The 21,985-nt window shown below is 32.1% G+C and overlaps 1 pseudogene across 1 annotated transcript; it reads left to right on the forward strand.

Annotated features, from left to right (window-relative positions):
- Positions 1-18,944: 18,944 nt before the first annotated feature.
- Positions 18,945-20,961, forward strand: LOC143588171 (cyclin-A3-2-like; annotated as a pseudogene). Its single transcript, XR_013145053.1, has 8 exons — positions 18,945-19,242; positions 19,567-19,799; positions 19,890-19,965; positions 20,044-20,120; positions 20,202-20,235; positions 20,319-20,468; positions 20,548-20,682; positions 20,771-20,961. The product of XR_013145053.1 is annotated as a cyclin-A3-2-like (transcript).
- Positions 20,962-21,985: the final 1,024 nt, after the last annotated feature.

Raw genomic sequence — 21,985 nt, forward strand, 5'->3', positions numbered from 1 at the left:
CTAAATAAGCAATCCCAAACACCCCTTGAGCTTGCATAGATTTGGGAGTTACGTGAATGTTTTTGTCCTTATTTATGTATGTGTAACCATATAATAAAATATCAAAGCTGAATTAATATTCACCAAACTAAATTACATATAGCGTACGATTGTTTACATGTATGCAACTTCTATATATTGCCATATATGTAGCTCCTGCGTTTTTTTCCTAATCTTATAAGAACATAAAACACAGATGATCTTCATGTTCTGCACGTAGCGACCCCATGTGCAATATAGCATCTCACGCTAAACTATATGATATGCGTCTTCATACATGTAGATAAATGTAAAATTTAAACTAATTCAATACATGTTTTGCCTTATGTACCAGTGATGTTTAAATTTATTAAAAACTTAGATACTTCTACTATAAAAATATAATCCGAATTAACATTTTTTAGTGTAATTTGTTTGGATGACAAATAGCTAATATTGATCATTTTGTTTGTTTTTTGTCTGGAACATAGGGTCTATGACAATAGATATCAGATAAATTATCGATCTCTTTCATCAATCCTTTTGTATCATCTAGGACTGTTTAATGGATAAATTCGGATGTCAAATAAATGACTTGGTTATAAATTGAATAGTTGGTTTGAGGACCATGACCTATGAACAAACCTATCACAAAAGAAAAAAAAAAGAACATTAGTGGGGCATGCAATTGAACTTGACCATATGGTTGACAAAGCATATTTGGTAAAAGGGGGTGCCACTCCATAGACAAGGTTGCAAGTTGATCACATTTAGTTTAGCTAGGGTCATTGTCATGATAGGTTTATCTAACCATTTGGTTTTCATTTATCCTTTTAGTTTCTATTGAAACATAATTATGCCATTATAGTAATTACTTTTTCTTAAGAAAATAAACTCAATAAGTAAATTAAATTTTTTTTATCCAAAATTAGGTGAATAAACTCAATCTATCTACCAATATAATAAAAGAGCGAATTTTCAAAAAACCATCACTTTTTATAATTAACAAGGAGTCTTTAAAGTGACACATAGCAATTCCTATTATTTTTTAATTATTTTAATTTCAAAACTCAATATCTTTCATTTTATTTTAAATTAACAAGGAGTTTTCAAAGTGGCACGTACATGACAAGTGAGTTTTCCATCAAATTCTTCTTTTATTTTTCACTAAATTTCTTCAAAGTGTCACATGGCATTTCTTAATTATTTTTAATTACTTTAATTTAATTTCAAAATCAAACTTGCGATGCTTATCATATTCCGAATTTTTTCATCCCAATTCACATGTTCTAACCTTTACAATCACTATCTACCTATTACATCGAAATTAATCAATATTCAAGGTAACTATCAAGCCTTTGTAATCAGATTCACATATTCAATTGTTTCACCTTCACATATTCAATCGGGTTAAAATTCTCAAATCGAAGTCAATCGATTCACCTACAGATATCCAATCGGATTCAATCAATTCACAGGTTAAATCGATCAATCTTCTTAATGCGATTCATTTGATTCACGTAGTTGATTTATATGTAATCCGTTGTCTTTCAATTGAAACCCTAATTTTATGATCATTATATAATACCAGTTTTTAACTTAGAGATATATTACAGACAAGATAAAGTATGTCATCAGTTATCGATAAATATTATTTAAATAAAGACATATTATCTTTAAAAACACACATTAAAATATCTAAAAAGCAAGTTGATATAGTACAAGATTCAATGTTTAATAAATTGACGAGTAAATGTCTTCGAATATGCAATGTTTGAATTACTCTTAGTTGATTGTTTTCGAAGAATTATGGACTTTTTATTGTTTTTAAGGATATGATGTGTTCTGCATTTAACAATATTACCTTACGAATATATCTATATAATATTATTGATGGTATATTTCTCTAAACTCTTATTCTTATTATTGATTACATAATAGTTATTTATTTATTTAGTAAAATTATCATTTTTTATTTTTTATTTTTTTATATAAGTATCACCAACGAGAATTTAGTCTCTACACAACAAATAACATAACAAAGATTGATCATAATTGTAAGTTACAATTTTTGAACTGGTCATGTTACTATCACTATTATATTATATTATATATATATTTGTTAAAGTTTAGCTATCTTAAAGGAAAACCGAAGGATAAGAAAAATGGTTTGTGATAACAAAAAGAAGAACCCCTCCCAAATATTTTACAAATCTGCACATCATAATGCAACTTTATATCACCCTTATCATATAGTTAATTGTACGTAATTTTAATTGACCGGCTTGGGTTTATGTTTAGTTCAAAATAATTGTAAGTAGTTTTATTGAAATTTAATTGATATACATTAAAATTTTTCGATACATATGTTGCAATGACTGTAAACCAAAGTCAAGGAAATATTTAGAGAATTATAATTTATATGTTTACTTAAAGTAGTATAATTGTTAATATAATATGAGCCCATTATATACATCTTATTATTTGTATATATGTTTTTTTTATTTTGTTTTATTATATTTTTGACCAACCCTTATGTCACACGGGTTCTAACCTAGTAACTAATAGGCTAATATCATCCTAGTACATAAAATCCAGTTTGCTTAGTTTTGGATTACCCTCACAACAACCATGAGGCTTAAGGCTACTCCTATGTAGAATACATCATATACATTTTTGTATAGTTAATACTTGATACTTGGAGTTAATTACATGAATGTTCTATGAAGTATGCCTAGATTGTATGTTTGCTTTCCATTTTTCTACAATTACAAGTATGCTTTCCAATATTATGCGTTGACATCACTGTTGCTTCTTGATATTGATGGTTGTTTATTTTTTCTACTTAAGTGTACATGTAATGATGTAATTACTAAAATTTTGTTACTACTAAAATAACTGAAAAAATAAAGCCATTAAAAGTTAATTAATCAATTAATTATTGTATAATAATTAACATGTGAATGTTAAGGGTGGAGGGAGTGGGGCGACAGGTACCCCTAAGGGTACTATTCTTCATGGGGAATGCCACCGCCACCTCCCTTTTTTTTCCCGGCGATGAGTTGGCTAGGGTAGTAAACCACATGAGACTTGTGTGAAATACAACCGTTCAACGGCTATATTTTTAAATTTAATTCCATTAATTAAATACCCATATTTTTTATTTTCCTATTTAAACCTCCATCTCTTCCCATTTTTGTACACAATATTCTACAACAATTTGTCATTATCTTCAAACTCAAACAATTTTTACATGGAGCAACCAAATCCACAATTAAATCCCCAACAAATTGCGTCACGAAAATGAAGCCGTGAATAAGAAGTAGCGTTAGCTAAGGCTTGAGTCTATGTGTTTTGAAGACATGGACCCTGTGAAGCAATGAACGTTTGGCTTTTGGAAATGAGTTTGAAAATATTTTGTTTCGGAGGGAGGATCAAGCAACCTGCAATCTTACACAACACCAAGTGTGTTCGAAATGACGATATATGGTCGGACAAACTAACGACGCGTTTGAACTATGGCAAAAGTCAAAAACTGATGGAATTGTGAATAGTATTTTTATCGATGTTTTATTTCATAAAATGTTGGTTAATTATTATGTGTTTTAGAATCTATAATGTATGCATTTTTATTTATTTTTGAGTTTTTAAATTGTAATTTTAAGTTATTTTAAATTAAAAAAATAAATACTTTTAGGGTAATTTGGGTATACCACTGTCAGCCCTTAGGATAATCCAGAGAGTTAAAGGAAAAAATGATGTGGCAGTGCATGATCGACACCAAAGTTTTGGCTTTCATAGAGTGGTCTTGTTTATTGGTTTTTTGCTGCTTCTTTTTTATTTATTATTTTTTTTTCCAAAATGTTAAACTATATCATTAAACTCAAAAACTATTACAATAAAGTGGCAGGTAAGTGGGCAACAAGCTCTGCCGCAACACCCTTTTGAATAGCAAAACCAATCCTACTAAAAATGAAGCTTTGGGACGTAGGAGCCGAAACAGTACCATATGACACGTTTAACCCTGCTCAGAAAATTCACAGCCTCTAGGGCCAGAAACCCAAATGTATCAAAAGCAAAAGAGAGAAACGCATGTTGATTTTCTAAACAGGCTTTTTCGTGTTTGACAACTTTGCCCGATTCGGCCTTCAACGAGCCTGACCCATAGCAAACCCACGGTCCTTGAGCCCGACAAGAGGAGACACTCCTGTAAGGTCCACACAAGCGTGTTTCCCCCCTGCCCACCCGAACACAATAATGTCAGCTGGCCTTAACGTGGACCTCCCTTCAAGCGGATCTGTAAGAAAGCTAACAGGGGCATCCTTTTTAGCAGAAATCCCTGCCCGTTTAAGAAAATCGCACAAAACATCCCTAACCAAATCATGTCTGTATTTAAAACTAGGTAATTCTTTGCAATGCGCCGCATGGTCTCCAAAGGAATCCAAACAGACCTTGCAGCAAACTAGGCAAGGCTCATCAGTCGGAAACATATGGATCATTAGCCGGTTTTTAAGGATAGCCCGGTACTCCACCCCCGACATGTGTTTGCCCAATCATTCAATGGGGATGGCCGATAGAAAATCTTGAGCCCGAGGAGCCCGAAGACATTCAAATACCGCTTTTTGTCGAGTGGATAGATCAAACTTCACTTCTAAACTCTGAAAGTTCCACTAAATAAGGCACTCGCCAAAGCATGTTGGGCTTTAGAGGGGGCGTGTCCTTATTAGAGAACCCACAAATATCAAATTCGGGAAGCGAAGCGCGTAAACGATCGATCACACACCCATAATCAGAGTCCAACTCATCAGTACCACATCCCCGAAGAATATAGTCCTGCAAACTTTATGATTGTGCTCTCGAAGCCACAAAAGCATATGTAGATACATCCTTAGCCGAGCATAAACCCAACCGCCCAAAACGGGACGGAAGTGATGCCAACCTCCATTGAAGATCCCTGAAGAACGGACCCCCACAAGCCACGATGTCCTCAATTGCTCCTCGAAGGCCATTATCAAAAATAGAAAAAGCTTCCTCCACATACATAGGTTGGCACGTTCTTAGGCCGAACGATAGCTTTGCGACCCCCATACACGAGCGAAGCAAAAGAAGCTCGCATTAGGTCTCGAAGCCTTGGGAGACAACTCATCAATTCTACAGCACTAGATGCCATTTTCATAGCCAAGCTGCTGATAAACCCCACATCCCGACTTATAGCACCACCAAGGAATTTCACACCAAACACATGCACGTTATTATTTAAGTTTAACTAAATGTTTATAAATGTCATACTTTAACGGATTATTATCCTTTTTGAAATGTATTATTACTTTTTATAATATTTAACTAAATTGTTAATTATGAATATGTCGTTGTAACATGCCTATTTTTATCTATTTCTCGTTATTAATTTATTCAAAATAGAGCATAAATTTCACTCAAAAGGTACTCACGTCAAATATGATATGCTTTTATTATTCGAGTTCTTATTTAATACACTTTCAAGTTTTTTAGCTCATTTTACAACTTAAAACTTTTTAAATCTAAAAATGTTGTTGCTACGTTTTTTTGTTTTACGTTATGATATTCAAAATCGAGCTGCTGCACCTTTTTACGCCCCTCTTTGCATTAATGTTCTTTGTTTTGAATAGGAGTGTCTGATTGTTGGTAAAAACATGAAGAATTTATTGGAAGGTCAGCGTCTGGATAGCTTTGGTTGGCCGGTGAACTAATGTAATATGCGCATTTTCACTAGTTAGTGTCGGTGAAGAACTTCAAGGCTAACAAGTGAATAAATTGCCTAAGTTGGGTCGATACACGTTCAACTTTTATATATTTAAAAAATAACAAGCCGTTACACTCATCAATACGTTACTTTAATGTCAAAAGCGTACTGTTATAAGTATAAAATCATATATGTTTTCAACAAACCTGAGCATAAAGTGGACTAACATTATTTTATCTTTATTTGATCGAGTTAAAACATTTAATTTTTCAAAAAAAGCAGTATTCATTCCAATAGGTATGAAAGGAAGGTGCCAATGATCCAAGACTAAGGTGCCAATGAAACGAAGGGCAAATTGGGGGCAACAAATTAAGTTTAAGATCTGAGTTAAAGCTAGAAAGATCTACCCGAAATGAAATTACCTAAATTTTAACTGTTAAAGGGCATTTTGCTCAAGAATATATGTCAAATGGTGCTTCTTTCTCTAGAGGTCAAGGTTTCAAGTCCATTAATCTGGAGTAAAATTATGAATAGATTTGTAACAGCCCAGCCACCATCGTACGATAATATTGTTCGTTTTGGTTGGAACGAACCATCATCGCCTCATTGATTCGTTTTTGGTTGTCTAGATTGAGACTTTTCAGAAGGTCAGCTATCATTTACTACTGTTACCTAAGCACGCTTAACTGAGGTGTTTTCTCTAATATGCTAAAACGCATTATAATGGGAAAGATATTCACCTCATTATAAAGAAAACTTTGTTTTTCTCCCTAACTGATGATAATTTTCTTTATTTTTGAAAAAACTATATTTTTGTCATATATATTTCATTTTTTTCGTTTTTTACTGTCTACCAAGCAACATAAAGTAATATATTTTTTAATTTTCATATGTCAACTAAATATGACAGTTAACTAGCAATGATCTATGTACATTCTCTCGTAAAAAGTGTATAGAATGTTAAAAAAGGAAGGCTAGCGTTTCAGTTTAACAAGCGGTACGGCACCAACTCACCAAGTGAATCAATAAATCTTGTTTTAACCTATAAACACATATCTAAAAAGAATCTTAAATTGTTTTGGGATATCAATCATATCCATGATTTATTTTTAAATAGATGTCTATATTTACACCCAAAAAGTACGGAAGATTGTTACGTAGTTATATGAAAAACGCGTGGCATATATAGTTACAACTCACAGGTGTGTGTCCTTTAGGGTTGAAGCAGAGAAGTGGAAGAAACATGGGGCCGGGTTGGATTGAGTTGGAATTACACGGAAGCTTCAAAACCATTATCAGTTTGGTCATCACACGTTTTTTCTGTTCTTGTTGGTCAAAACCTTTGATAACTTTGCACGCGAAACATCCTTTTTTCTATTACTAAAGTCAAATTTCAACTGTTGTAATATAATTAAGTCGCTCTTGAAGCGAATTGCGCACAAAATCAAAGAAAGATTATAGTTATACGACTTTTTTACGAAGAAAAAAACGAAATTCAAATGGTTGACCATTTGAAACTAAGAAGATATATTCAAAGTCTTCTTTTTCTGCTAGTTAGGATGGACAAGTTTAACTAACATAGTAACATATAAAAGAATACACATACGGCAAGGAGTGTCATGAACTGTTACGTGTTCCTCAAGTTTCCATTTAATTCGATGCATCTAAACACTAAAATATAGTTTGATTCGGTATATATTAAGTTATAGGTTAATCGAATCGACAGAACTCCCGGAGTTTACATTGTATCAAACTATGAAACATGTTTAGTATTAATATTAAATGCCTAAAACTAAAACATATATCAAACTGATAAATTAATTAGTTTATGAAAGTCAAGGGTTGAGCCAACAATTCAAAGTGTCCGACTGCCCGCATGCATGCATAGGCGGTGGTGGAAAATAGCCATCGGTTGAGTGTTGACATGAAACTTCTCTAAGACCAGATCCCCTGTCGCGGTCGATTGCGCGTGGTACAAGTCACGCTGGCCAATATTCCCGGTGCTCATGCACCACCCCTCCCCTCTAGTGGATCGAGTCTCTGTTAAGGCTTGTGGGCCGCGGGTGGTTAAAGAAGGATGGAGTGGTACATGTGGGAACACCATGCTGCGGCCGCGCGACGTGTGGGATTACCATAAGTCATAACTCGTGATATAAGGATAGTAAGAAACGTTGCTGACATTGTTGTAGCGACCACTTAGTATTTGAATTCAACTAGTCAATTAAATGCATGTACTTCAATGCCAAACGACAAGATGTTAAACGCTTGGCTTTACTTAGTAACACTTAGCAACAATTTTCCCAACCAATTAGGTTTTTTTAAAGAGAAAATCCACAGAATAAGCGAGCGTATCAAAAAGAAAAAAGGCTTCAAAATAGGCCTCCAAAACCATTATTGTTTTGTTTTGAATTAATTAAGCACCTCCAATGAAAAACAGAAACCTAACCACGGCAACTAGACAACTACTAAGCCTAGCATTGAATTTCATGAAAAAAAGACTTTGCACCACCACAAAGTGACATGTGTCACATATAGGCTACAATGCTACATAGTTTACCAAACAAAATAGTAAGGCAATCTACATTCGAAGGTAAGATTGATTCATGTATACTCGCTAGAAAACAGACTCCTAATTTTGAGCCGACCTAAGCAGGCACCATATATAACTGCCTACGTGCTGGAAAATATACTCCTTAATTTTGATTTCAACATCCTCTGGTGCAAGGTTGGTGGAATGTCTCGACTCGATTGTAATTAAACGTAGAGGAAATGGTATTATTAGATTGTAGCTAAGATAAATAGTATTTCTTCACTTAATATGTTAAATTATGAAATGTAATGCATTATATAAATATTTGATTATTTTTTTTCTATTGCATTAACTGTAATATAATATATTACAAAAAGAGTTGCCTTTTATTTGAAACAGCTCAAACTTCTCTGCATGATACAACACGAAACATGTATATATTAGAAAAAAAATCATAATATGCCAAGAAAATATTAACACGTGTTTTACGTCAATCGAAAATTATAAAAATGAATATCAATACTTTACTATTGTATGCCCTATTTGGGTGATATTGCAGCCTTATGGGTTATTTTTTTAAAAGGGTGTGAGTTGGATTAGGCCTAAGTTTGTCAATCGTGTCGGGTTGGTGGGTTGACGGGTTGGTGGGTTAGCGTGTTGAGATTTTTCAACCCTAACCCAACCCATATTTTTATTCATGTCGGGTCGTGTTAACCCATTTAAATTCGTGTCAGGTTCGGGTTGTGTTTGAGGTCAACCCATTTAACGTTCATATACAAATATGAGTAATATCTATTGATTTAGTAATAAATTAAACAATTAATTGCTCTTATTCATATAAAAATTATTAATAATTTGTGATAAATCTAATTGTTTTTGTATATTTATCTTTCATTCTCAATTAACAAATACAAATGAAATAATCAGAGAATATACAGTTAGAACTAATAAAATGAAATTATTAGAAGTAAAAAGTATATAAAAGTAGTGTAAAAAAAAGTTTTGCTTTTAAATGCTAATTGATATACAGTTAGAACTTAGAACTAATAAAACCTAGGTATTTAACTTTAAAATTTAAAACATTTCATCTCTAAAATAAATATATTAACTTCTCTAAAATTGTTAAACGGGTTAACAGGTCAACCCACTTTTTAACGGGTCGGGTTCGGGTTGACCTGTTTTTTAAACGTGTTGGGTTCGGGTTGTCCTGTTTAAGAAACGGGTCGTGTCAGCCAACTCAAAACCTATATTTTCTCGTGTTGGGTTCGTGTCGGGTTTCGGGTCCCTAATTAGGCCTAATGTGTCAGCCCTCATCTGTCCAAGCCGAGCAAACATTATAACTCAATTCAAACATTATCCCAATAATTACGTATCAATTACAAGCTAAGATAATTAAATAAATAAAAACAACTTGGCCGCTAGTGTTTAATGTTTACCAGGTACGGCCGGCACCAATTGAATCAGAAAACATTGTATTATAATATATACACTTCTTTTTGGGATATCGATCATATCCATGATATATTTTCAAATATATAGTTATACCCATAAGTACGGATGAATATTATTGTTGCGAAGTTATTAAATAAAAAACGTGTGGCATAGTTACAGGTTTACAACTCACAGGTGTGTGTTTTATTAGGGTTAAAGCACAGAAGTGGATGAAACATGGGCCCACAAGTCGGTCTGTTTTTGCTGGTCAAAATCATAGAAAACTTTGCGCACGTGAAACATATTTTTTTATTATACTAAAGCCATGTTTCATACTGTTGTATTATCATGTCACTCTTGAAGCTAATGAACAAAATCAAAGAGAGATTTTAGTTATACGACTTTTCTAGAAAGAAAAAACAGTATACGTTTGTCAATTGTCAACCATTTGAAACTAATAAGATATATATATTTTCAGTCATCTTTTACAGCTAGTTATGATGGACAAGTTTAACTAATAAAGAATACACATACGGCAAGGAGTGTTGTGTGTTTTTACGTGTACCTCGAGTTTCCATGTCATTACATGTATCTAAACTCGATATATCTACAGATTAATATATAGTTTTATTTGATTTGTATAACATAACAACATATAATAGATTCAACTATATGTATATTTACCAAACTCCTTTATTATACAAGTTTAAGTTGTATCAAACTATGAAACAGGTTCATTATTAAATGCTTAAAACATATATCAAACTGGTAAGTTAAGTAGTTTGGCTTTGGAAAGTCAAGGTTGAGCCAACCATGCAAAATGTCGGCATGCATGCATGCACCGGCTCCAGCCACATGTACATGCTGGTGCAAAATAGTCATCGTTTCTAATGGTTTTCCTAAAAGTAAACGGGCAGTTGATCGAACATATATTCATGATTTGGTTTACATGTATCCAATTCTTGTACGCTAAGAACTTCTTATCCAATACGGTATAAATTATGGGTTTAAGCGGTCTTGTATATATATTTAAGATTCTGTAATTAAATCTTGAACAACCCAATAATTATCGTAACAATAATAAAAACAAAAAAACTTTTGCAGTTAAGTTGATATATATGATTGATTTAATACTTTTCTTGTATAAATTATTTTTTTATACCTTATTTATATATATTAAATTAACACACGTGAACAAAATATTTTCTTAACGTAAAAAAAGCAAAAAAGAAAATCTTGGTTTAGTTATTCGTATTCGTTAATTTACTAAATTTGTTATGACTTATATGGTTAATAAAATAAAGAAATGACTAATTGACTAATAAAAGTTTTTAAGAGAAAAACATTAAAAATTAATAAAAGATTTAAATAATTGATAAATAGAAGCTTTTAAGAAAGAAGATATGCTTTGATTATAGTTAAGTTATTATAAAAGAGGATAAACAAATTAAGTAACTTATGTGTCTGAACTTACTTTTTATTTCTGAGCGTTTGGAACAAAATACCACTAATAGCCGAGTGAGTCTTTTTGAGAGAAGATATAGATCGTTCATACTCATTTTGTTGTTTCAGGTTTGACTCACCCAGAAACACCATCAAAAAGGAAACTTGTCTCTATGGTAAAACCCCGCTCAATTATGTTTCGAATCTAAGAACACAAAAAACAATGTTTTTCCATCACCCTATACTATTAAACCAAATGCCCAATTATAGGTGTCTAAACTTACTCAAGTCTAGTTTTACCTCTTTATGTCTTTCTTTAATTCTTTCAAACACCTCTATAATTCTTTATTTACACTCTCGTAAAATGGATGGACCGAGGTCCACATTAGCCCCTTATAAAATCAGCCAATTATAAGGACCGGACCCACTCTATTAAGATCGGGATCAAATGGTCGCCAGCAATCAAGTGAGCCATGGAATTTTAATTTGTAGGAGTAAACTCAACTAGTAATTAATCCGGTTCTTTCATTGAATTAGTTTTACTATTAAGCATTATGACTGGTGTGGGCAGCATTGCATACTGTTGTCCAAATGCATATCAATATATATATATGTTATATGAAAAAGTAAATACTAACAGAAATAAAAAAAAATGGATACAAATAAAAAGAAAATTAATGGCCTAGTTTTTATTATTTATACTATACATGATGATTTGATGTTCAATCGTGCATGGAAATTATGGTTAGTGGATATTGATAGGTGAATTTTAGAGGTACACTAATTATTTATTGAGTACGTAAATATGTTTATAAAAATATTGTTTTTAGTGGTTTTTTACTGTTATGCAGACATGCTAAAACGAGGAAGGCGACTCATAATATGATAGCCATTAAAAGAAGATATCGATGCTAAAATGAACATGATTAAAATGGGGTATGGTATAATGGTTAGTCCTTAGTTGGCTAGTTTGGTTACGATAGTTACGTGTCAACTGATATTGATGTAAATTGGGCTAAAATAAATATAATCTTCGGGCTTAAATGAATATGAAGTGCTGGGCTTGGACTGTTATTTGACTTGAGAAAAGAATTAGAGAAAACTCAACAGTTCACGGGAAGGGGGGCATCGGCTAGTTAGTCTTGGTACTAGCTGGTATAGATCCCACCGGGTAGGACCCGAAACCAGTTCCAGGTTGGGGTATGTCGGGTCAGACCGGTTGGGAAACGGGTTTTAAGCCCACTTCTAGCTAGTAGTTTGGATGTCTGCTGGCACATTTACCTAGATTATATATAGCAAGGATGTTCGAGATTAGAGCTACGCTAAGAATTTTAAGCTCCACAAGCGTCACCTCAACTTTCACGTCGAATTTCAAACATTCATCAAAATTCAAAAACAATAATTTCTCCTACAAAACTGTAAATTTCAAGCCCCGTTGAAATTATTAAAATAATCTATACTTAATAAATTATTCTATTTTGAGTCACTTGTCACATTCCTCCTCACAACAATTTTCAGTCCCAAACAGTTGTAATACCCGTTTTGTATTCATGCGGATCCTAAGATCCTATGTGTGACCCATCTCTAAAACTCAACCTCTGTCTTCTCAATTGATTTTGCAAACGCCTATTTCTTCATTTGAAAATGATCGTCGTCCCTAATTTGTTTATGTTAAATCAGGACTTCAATCTCTTAACCCTAAATCGGCGTCTCTAATTTGTTTCTCTAACCCCGATACTCCATTCAAACCGCAACCATGATTAACGGTTGTGAACCACCTTCATATTTCCTCCATTGTGCAAGGGATTTGATGCAGTTGGAAGCACGAAACCACAGTGCACGCATCGGCCCATGCAAGACTTCAAGCTAATCAACAATACTAGCCGTCACAATCTTCTTTTCTCTATTGCAAAAACCTCACAAATGTTAAGATCGTGCCTTTTTTCATAAAGGTACATACAAACTCAATAATTGTCTATGTACCTTAATTTCATGTTGTAATTTTGTGTGAAATCTTTCTGTAATATTTTTCCAAAACTAGAAAACAGGCAACTAAAAACGAAGTCTGGTTTATGAATTACCTACACCATAATCTATCTTCCTATTCTAATAAAAAGAATAGCTGGGGACAAATATCACTCGGAGATTCAATCCTAACATAAATTTTCTGTTCTAACTATTCAATTGTTTTTAATGAAAATATATTTATGTCAGTGCGATCAAAACATATATATTCATCTTTTAATTAAATAACTAATTATGTAAATTATAGAGATTAAGAATATGCGGGTATTTATGTTAATATAATTATAATATTCATATTTTTATTGAAATCAGATCTACCTTTTTTTTTACTAAATCAATTTATATACACTTTTGAGTGTAGGAGATGAATGGGGTAAGATTCAATGAGCGATATTTATAGGTCTAAAATGATAAAGACAGGAAAAAAATTATGAATGAATAACAATTTTATTTTTATATATTCATTCAGCCTCAATAGATCTATGAAGTTTTCATCCATCTATTTCAAAACTATAATATAAAAGCGTGTTTTATTTATGCCAATTTTATATATGATGTTATTTTTATGTCATTCGTGATTATTAAGAAGTTGTGTGAGAATACATCACGCATTCGTATGAATATTCCATTAGAAAATATAATTTGAACTTATAAAACCTGCATTTAATTTGATAAAATAAAGCTTTTTTTTTAATTACTCATCTAATTTATATAGATTGATTGTATTTCTTTTAAGCATCCCGTGCATCATGCGGGTTCTAAAGTTAGTTAAGAACAATATAAATAAATAAAGCATATATAGAAACAAAGTTTAGCTTATTCTACAAGATGAAACAAAAATAAGAATAATGAGAAGGATTTGCGGTCACAAAAAAACCTTAAAAATTGTAACTTAAAATAAAATAAAAAAAGTAAAAAAAAAACAATAATGTTTCTCCCGCCTTCCTCGTTCTAAAAAAATTGTTTATCATTGTGTTTTTTGTTTATTTTTTGTCATTAATTGCGTCTTTTTCTTTGACACCGTGTCTTTTTTTTTATATTGTGCTATATTACTCAACATTGTGCTATATTTTGCTCGATATTGTGTTATATTTTGCGATCTATTGTGTCTTTTTATTTATTTATCATCTTGCTTTTTGTTTATTTTCGTCATTATGTTTTTTTTCAGATTTTTTTTAACTCGAAAGACGAGGGAAACATTTTAGTTTTTTAAATTTTTTCATTTTTTTATATTCGAGTTATGATTTTTTTTTTTTTAAATTTTTAAGGTATTTTTTATGTGGCCACAAATCTTTCTCACATTTCATATTTTTGTCTCCCTTTGCATTTTATATTTTCCCATAGAAACAATGCAGATATAAACAATTTTAATATAATTAATACAAATATACAATACGAATAAAAATCATTTTTGGATCCTCCTAAATATCAACCCAGGCGCATGCTAAAGCATCCTCCCTGACCAAGGGCCATCATATACTAGGAGGCTTACCAGTCATTTTATCGACTTCCTTTTGTACACGCTTTCTTGTCTTATTTTTCTTCAAAGGTTTCAGTTGGGTTTCAAGAACGGCCTCATGTCCGACTTCTTCGGTTTTGGGTGTGATTAGTTAGTGTTGTGATTGTTGGAATTCTTGGAACACATTGAAGTGTTGGTTGTGACCGACAAACAATAATGGGAGAAAGCTTAGGAATGAATTACGGCGTATAAATGGGCAATGAAAAGGATCATCTTGGATTGAAAACACAAACTTTCACGCTTTTGTTTTCTCAAAATACAACATAAAAGGTCCAACACAAAATATGTAACACCCGACCAAAGGCGGCGGAACATGCCGAGGTGTAACGATTGTCCATAAGCACATGACACTAATTAAAGTGACAGTATTTAATAAACTCATTTCATTTCACAACATCGAAAATGTCACATAATAATTATCCATAAAATAACCATAAACAATATATCACAAAATATGGCAAATTTGATATTGTTTATTTTTTACTAATATCCTAAGGTATTTGATGTCGTTTTCTTCACAATCATAAATCACCCAAGATGCAAACCTACAACATTTCATAAAATAAAGTTTGTCAACACAAAGATTTGTGAGCAATTCATAAGTTTAATCATATTAGTATATAACAAAGATAGCCACAAAACTTGCATACGAAACGATATATAAAAGTGGTAATTTGGATAAATAGATATCGCTAAACACATTAGCGACACCTAGCTATAAGGGGATGCCAAATAGTTTAGGATTTTATAGTTATCGTTAATTGCATTACGTTAACGACACCTTGCTATAAGGGGATGCCAAATAGTCTAGGATTTTATAGTTCCACCAACCAAAAGCGATAAACACATAGGCATATAAGCATAGAACACCAAATCGAGCAATTATTTAGGTAAAGTATACAACAACGTTTGTGGTTTAAGATTCAAATATAAATCATTTTGTTGAATAAGTATGAAATGTCACCCCCAAAATAAAAGATAGAAAATAGGGTATGAAGTACTCACCTTCAAGTAGTAAACTTGAAAGATGATAATTTGGAGATTTGTCGGAACGACGAGTTTAACGCACAATGCCTAAAAAGAAAAGAAGTCTTGAATTTAGAAAGGTTATCTTGAAGGTTTTTAAACAAAATAAATGTTGAGAAATGTAAATAATTAAAGTTCAAGGTTTTAAAATGTAACTATTTAAGAATTTATAATAATAACCCTTTAAAAATGTAAGTTTGCTCGAAACCGGGTTAAAGTGTCTAACCTTAATATTTACTCAAGCTATGTTAAGTAACAAGGTGGGTAAAATGCAAGAATGCAAATCCCTTTGGAATAAATATACTAAAACGGTTTTTTTTATCGAGTGTTCGGGTTGTCGGTTCGGGTCTTGATAATTGGTCAAACCCAAAGTCAACTTTCCAAAATATTGAATGTTATGAGATAACTCAATAAAATTTAATAAGACTTAACCAAGTATGTAGTTCCATTGTTTTAGAACTAACAACGCACGTTAAGCGAGTGTTCGGTTTTGTCGGTCCAAACTTTGTTATGAGATCAAGTTGGATCCAACATTTCCAAGTACTTAAGAAAATATTTAAAAATCAATTTGTAACTATTTTTAAAGAAATATACAAGTCTTGATGGATAAAAAAAAACACACTTGTGTGTCTTAAGCGAGTAAGAATCGGTTTGGTTCGGTTTCCATCTCACAACAAGTTCATAGATGGTTTCCACATGTCTAAACACTAAAGAACTTATATAATAATGTACAAATAAAATACTTTAAGTTTTACAACCAAAAGTTAACAATAAAGTCTTTAAACAAAAGTTCGGTTTTCGGTTCGGATCGTGTTTCGGGTTAAGACCGAGGTAAGATTCTACAAACCCATAACCATAGAATTTGTAAAAATGATTTTAGAAACTTAGATCTAACAATAAGTATGTTTAAACAATTATTTAACAAAACTAGTAACAAAGTTCGGTTTACGGTTTAGAGCTATTTACGGTTAAACCGAAGCATAGACTCTTAAAAACCCATAACCATGGAACTTGTAAACATGACCAACAAACTAAAATAAGCAAAATTAATATGTATGAACAAGTTATATAGATGTATACATATCGAAGTCCTCCATGAAGCCTTGCCTTATGAGGTCTGAAACCTCACCGACCGGAATCGGAGAAGTAACTACCAAAAGTAAACAAGGGGTGTATATTATATATATATGTTGCACAACCATAAACAGGTATTAATAAGGCTACATAAACTAATTAAGATGAAAGACTAAAACCTTCAAGAACACTTAAGAAGATAACCTTGAATCTTTGATGTTTGAGAGAGTTTTTTTTTTTGAGTTGTAGCAAGGGAAAATGAAGAGGAAAGGTGGTGTATATATAGGGTAATGTTGGTGGTCAAATATGGGTGTGAGACACAAGAGTTTTCATGCAATATGGATCAAGACAAAAACACAAAACAACAAAATAAATAAATAAATAAATAAATAATAAATAAATAAATAATAAAAATAAAAATAGGATGTTTTCAAGACCCAACAAGTGTGAAACAATATTGTAATATAAATCCATCATTTTGATTACAACATAAGCTTTGGTTTACAAATCGGGTCGGTTTACATAATAAACAAATATAAAAACGAATACAAACAAGACCCGAAATTGACGAATGTCACAAAATATTTGGTAAAAAAAATTCAATACAAAATCCTGTACAAAAATATTATACAACATATTTTTGGAATTTTTCTAGTTATATTTTATATATCAACATGATACTCACTCATATTAAAGATATAAGAACTATATGTTTATAATGAATATTGTTTAGAGTCGAGGGTCTCACTGGAAACAAACCCTCTATCCTATGGAATAGAGTTACGGTTTGCATACTTCCCATCATCCCCATATCATACTAATAGCATTGCTATTGATGTGATATTTACTGAGTTTGATTAATTGATTTATAAAAAAAACTATAAGTGTAAAAATATTTTGGGAATTTGAAAATATCAATAAAAGTGACTATTAGTTTTCTTTTTCACCATATTTTTTCCCTACACTTTTATCTCAACAACCGACTAAAAATATAGAAATGCTAACATGTTTTTTTTAGCAATATTAAACTGCCTCCACCGCTGAGAGGTGTCCTTCTTCCTTAGTCGACGCCGCATCGACTTGCCCCATCTTCCAACCAATGCTCTGCAACAGATAGAGCACAACCACTCCCTCCTCCTAATCACAATCTCAAATTATCTCTTACCTAGACGTACTTGGCCACGTGAAAGAGATTCGTCTATCTCATCCAATCCGTCATCCACAACGACAATGAAGAGCACGGGCGATGCTATGGCCGCTGTTATGTAAGCAAAGCAGTTAAAAAAAAACTATTTATTTGATACTTCCCCATACATAAAAACTTTTATATATTATAAAAATATGTTATGCTGGTTTAAATTAACAATTAATCAATTTAAACTATTTATTTGGTACTTTACCATAACATAAACTATAAAAATAAACTACTAGTGACAATAGGAGTACGTCCTTTTCGAACACTTCACATTATCAAATTCTTAAAGTTTATATAAAAAGATGATGTTCTGATTAAATTAACAAATAATCAATGAAAACAAATCCCTTGTAGTTTTAGAGGGGGTTTGGCCTAGCTTTTATTTTTTGGCTTATGCTTATATTTTAAAGTAGCTTATAGCTTATTTTTTATTATTTGATAAGCTATTTTTAAGTGTTTGGATTAGCTTATATTTTGCAAGTTGATAATAAGTTGTTAAATCCACCATTCTTTAATTTGTTAAAATAATAAGTTGCTTCAATAAGTATTAATCCACCACCGTTTGAGGCAAATGAGTAACTTACACCCTTACACAAATAAGATTCATCAAATAAGCTAAAAAACTATCTTCTAATAAGATTCTTCAAATTAGCTTATATAAGCATAAGCTTAAAAAGCTAAACCAAACACCAAATTAAGATTATTTTGAAAAAAAAAAAAGCTATTAAATAAGCTAGGCCAAACACCCCCTTAATTTGAAATTTCAATTAATCTTTCTTCTTTCCCGTGAAAGCGGGCAAAACAAAACAATTTAAACAAATATTAAAAGTCAAATTCTGAAATCAGACAGACAGCGCGGCAATCCATCCATTTTAAACTCTATATTACTCTACACATATCCCGCTCATGTCTCACCTCCATATTCCATCTTCATCTTCTCCGCCAAAAACCTGCAACTTCAATGGAGACTGAAGGAAATTGCGTCCACGTCATCACCCGTGCATCCCGAAAACGTTCATTTCCGATCGCCACCGTTCCTCACAACAGTTTCAAACAAACTTTGTCTACGAAGAAGCGAGTGGTTTTGAGCGAGCTGACTAATTCAGGAAGCCTATGCTTGAATCGGAGCGACCGGAATTGATTTGAACAGGACGAAGAACGAGGAGAACGTGAAGTCTGATGTTTCGGTCTCGTTCGAATCGGTTAATTACAAATTGTTGCACGCGCCGCTTATTTATCAGCATCTTCACTCATTAGAGGTATTCGATTTGATTCGATTGTCCGATTGTTAATTGTGTGATTTTAATTGCGAATTCAAATCTGAGCAACTGTAATATCTAGGTTTTGAGATGTTAAAGCTATTAGGTTAATCAGTTATAAAATTAATCCGATTCAGTTAATAAGTTATATAATTAGTTATAATTTATAAACACAGAAGTTGAATTCCAAAAGCACAATTCGAAAAGCTTGAAGCTCAATAATATTCAATTAATCGCTAATTAGCCGTTGATTGTTTTAAATTATAATAATCTGTTTAATAATTGCTGTTATTAAAGTATACTGACACTAAATTGGTTATATAGATTGAAGAGAAGAGAAGACCAATGCCTAATTACATGAAACAGATTCAAAAGGATATTACACCGGGAATGCGAGAGATTTTAGTGGATTGGTTGGTTGAAGTTGCGGAGGAGTATAAGCTTGTATCGGATACATTGTTCCTTACAGTATCGTACATTGATAGATTCCTATCTTCACATTGTTTAAGCAGGAACAAGCTCCAGCTTCTTGGTGTATCTAGCATGCTTGTCGCTTCGTATGCTCTTAATCCCTATTGAATCTGTTGTATTTATCATAATTGTTTTATGTATATATTGTTAATGACTCTCTTTGTTACGAATCTTAGGAAATTTGAAGAGGTTAGCGCTCCACAAGTTGAAGATTACTGTTATGTAACCGACAATACTTATACTAAAGAAGAGGTTCGTTTATATTATTTGCCTTGTTCATGCATCGTAGGTGAATATGTTTTAACTATTGTTATTGTTTGAATTTAATAGGTTGTGCAAATGGAGAGAGACTTGGTCAACTTTTTGGAACATGAGCTGAGTAATCCAACACCAAAAACTTTTGTTAGGTATGTTCGATAATTATGACTAACGGTTATATGATATTAAGTTTAACTAGTACTGATTAACTGCAACATATTTGGTTGCAGAATTTTCATAAGAGCAGCTCAAGGCGATACAATGGTATGCTTATTTAAGTACATTAGATCAATATATAATAACTTTGTTTGGTTTGCTATTGACATATTAGAATTTCCAAAATGCAGCCATCATGTACAGTATTTGAGTTTTTGAGTTGGTTTCTCGTGGAGCTAAGTTTGTTAGATTACGGTTGTTTAAGATTCTTGCCATCAATGGTTGCAGCTTCAGCCATTTTTATTGCAAGATTTACAATTCAACCAGAAAAGCATCCTTGGGTGAGAAAATAGCTAATCTTTTGATTTTAAGCAATATGTTTGATTTTGAAAAGTCAAGATTCATTTTTTGACTTGTCAGGATTTGAAAATGAAACGTTATACGGGCTATAAACCGTGTGAGTTAAAAGATTGTGTGCTTGCAATTCATGATTTACAGTTGAGAAGAACATCCTCGTCTTCTCATGCAATAAGAGAAAAATACTCGCAACAAAAGGTACTAAAAGTTTCATATATTTTTTACATGCGTATCACTTATATTATGATTTTATGTTTGAGAATGGTTACTCTTTTTGTGAAAACAGTTCAAGTGTGTTGCGGTGTTGTTTTCTCCTTCAATAATTCCAGCTTCTTACTTTGAAGATGTTGATGAATAAAGTCATAAAAGCATTCATAATTGTTGTAGAGCAATTTATTGATGTGAAAGTTTTGGTGTTTTTAGTGCATAATTGAGATCCAATTGGTTATTCATGTGGATAATTCTTCTTAATTTGATCAAGAGATTTTAGTTTGATTTGCTCATTGTAAGTTATGTAAAATGGTCTAAAAGTTGCAAAAATGCACGGCAATAAATTCATTAATCTGTGTATTATTAATAATATATTCTGCAATATCAAAAGTTGCCTTAAGAAGTAAAAGAAAGAAAGGTGAGGTGGTGTAGAATGTTAGTACAATCCATGGGTGGCAAGGTTACCTATTCTTAGAAAAATTGTTTGATATGGGCAAAGATAAATTGTGTATGTGTTCACTTGGGGTTATCCCAAGTTAGTCAATAAGTCAATTTGGGTCTATACAAATTAGTCGTCAAAAGGGACAACTATTATAAAAACTTAATGTAAAAAGGTCCAAATGGGTTAACATCACCCATAACTATTGTTTGTCTTTACAACTCACTTGTTGTCGCCACCACCACATTGAAAATTTTTAAAAGATAACTATTTTAGTGATTTTTGCTTATGCTAATTCATCAATATCAACTTTTGGAAGGCTGTGTACCTAATATGACATGATACTTAAAATTGATGTTATCTGAAAGTGGCATGTCTTCACTTTGATTATTGTTTTCTGTAGCTACTGTTTCAAAACATTAATAATTGTGATTAACAATGTCGGATGATGTAAATGCAGTTCCATTTACTCGGTCTGATATGTGCATTAATCTGAATGTCAGTAACTATAGCTTGTGGTTTGTGTTGTTTTCATGTTCTTGAATACTTACAGTTAGTTAATTATTCCTTTTCCAACCCAATTCCATTTGACTTTTATTAGGCTTAAAAGTACTAATAATTATACTTCTTGTGGATACATACATAACTAGGATTTTACAATAGACATAAGCAATATGGAGGACATTCTTAAACTTAAACCCTTAAGAGTCTCTTCGGGTATGGCGGCTAATCTTTCTTTGCAGCATCTCTTCAGACGACTGGTCCGCCTAGCGAAACTGATGATGTGGCAAAAGAGAAGCCAATCAACATGTCCCCCCTCAAAAATACTTGTACAGTTTTGCCCAAGTGGAA

This window comes from Bidens hawaiensis, unplaced genomic scaffold (genome assembly GCF_021521415.1).
Source record: "Bidens hawaiensis isolate Kalapana, Puna unplaced genomic scaffold, B.hawaiensis_p1.1 tig00036089_1, whole genome shotgun sequence".
NCBI classification, from domain to species: domain Eukaryota; kingdom Viridiplantae; phylum Streptophyta; class Magnoliopsida; order Asterales; family Asteraceae; genus Bidens; species Bidens hawaiensis.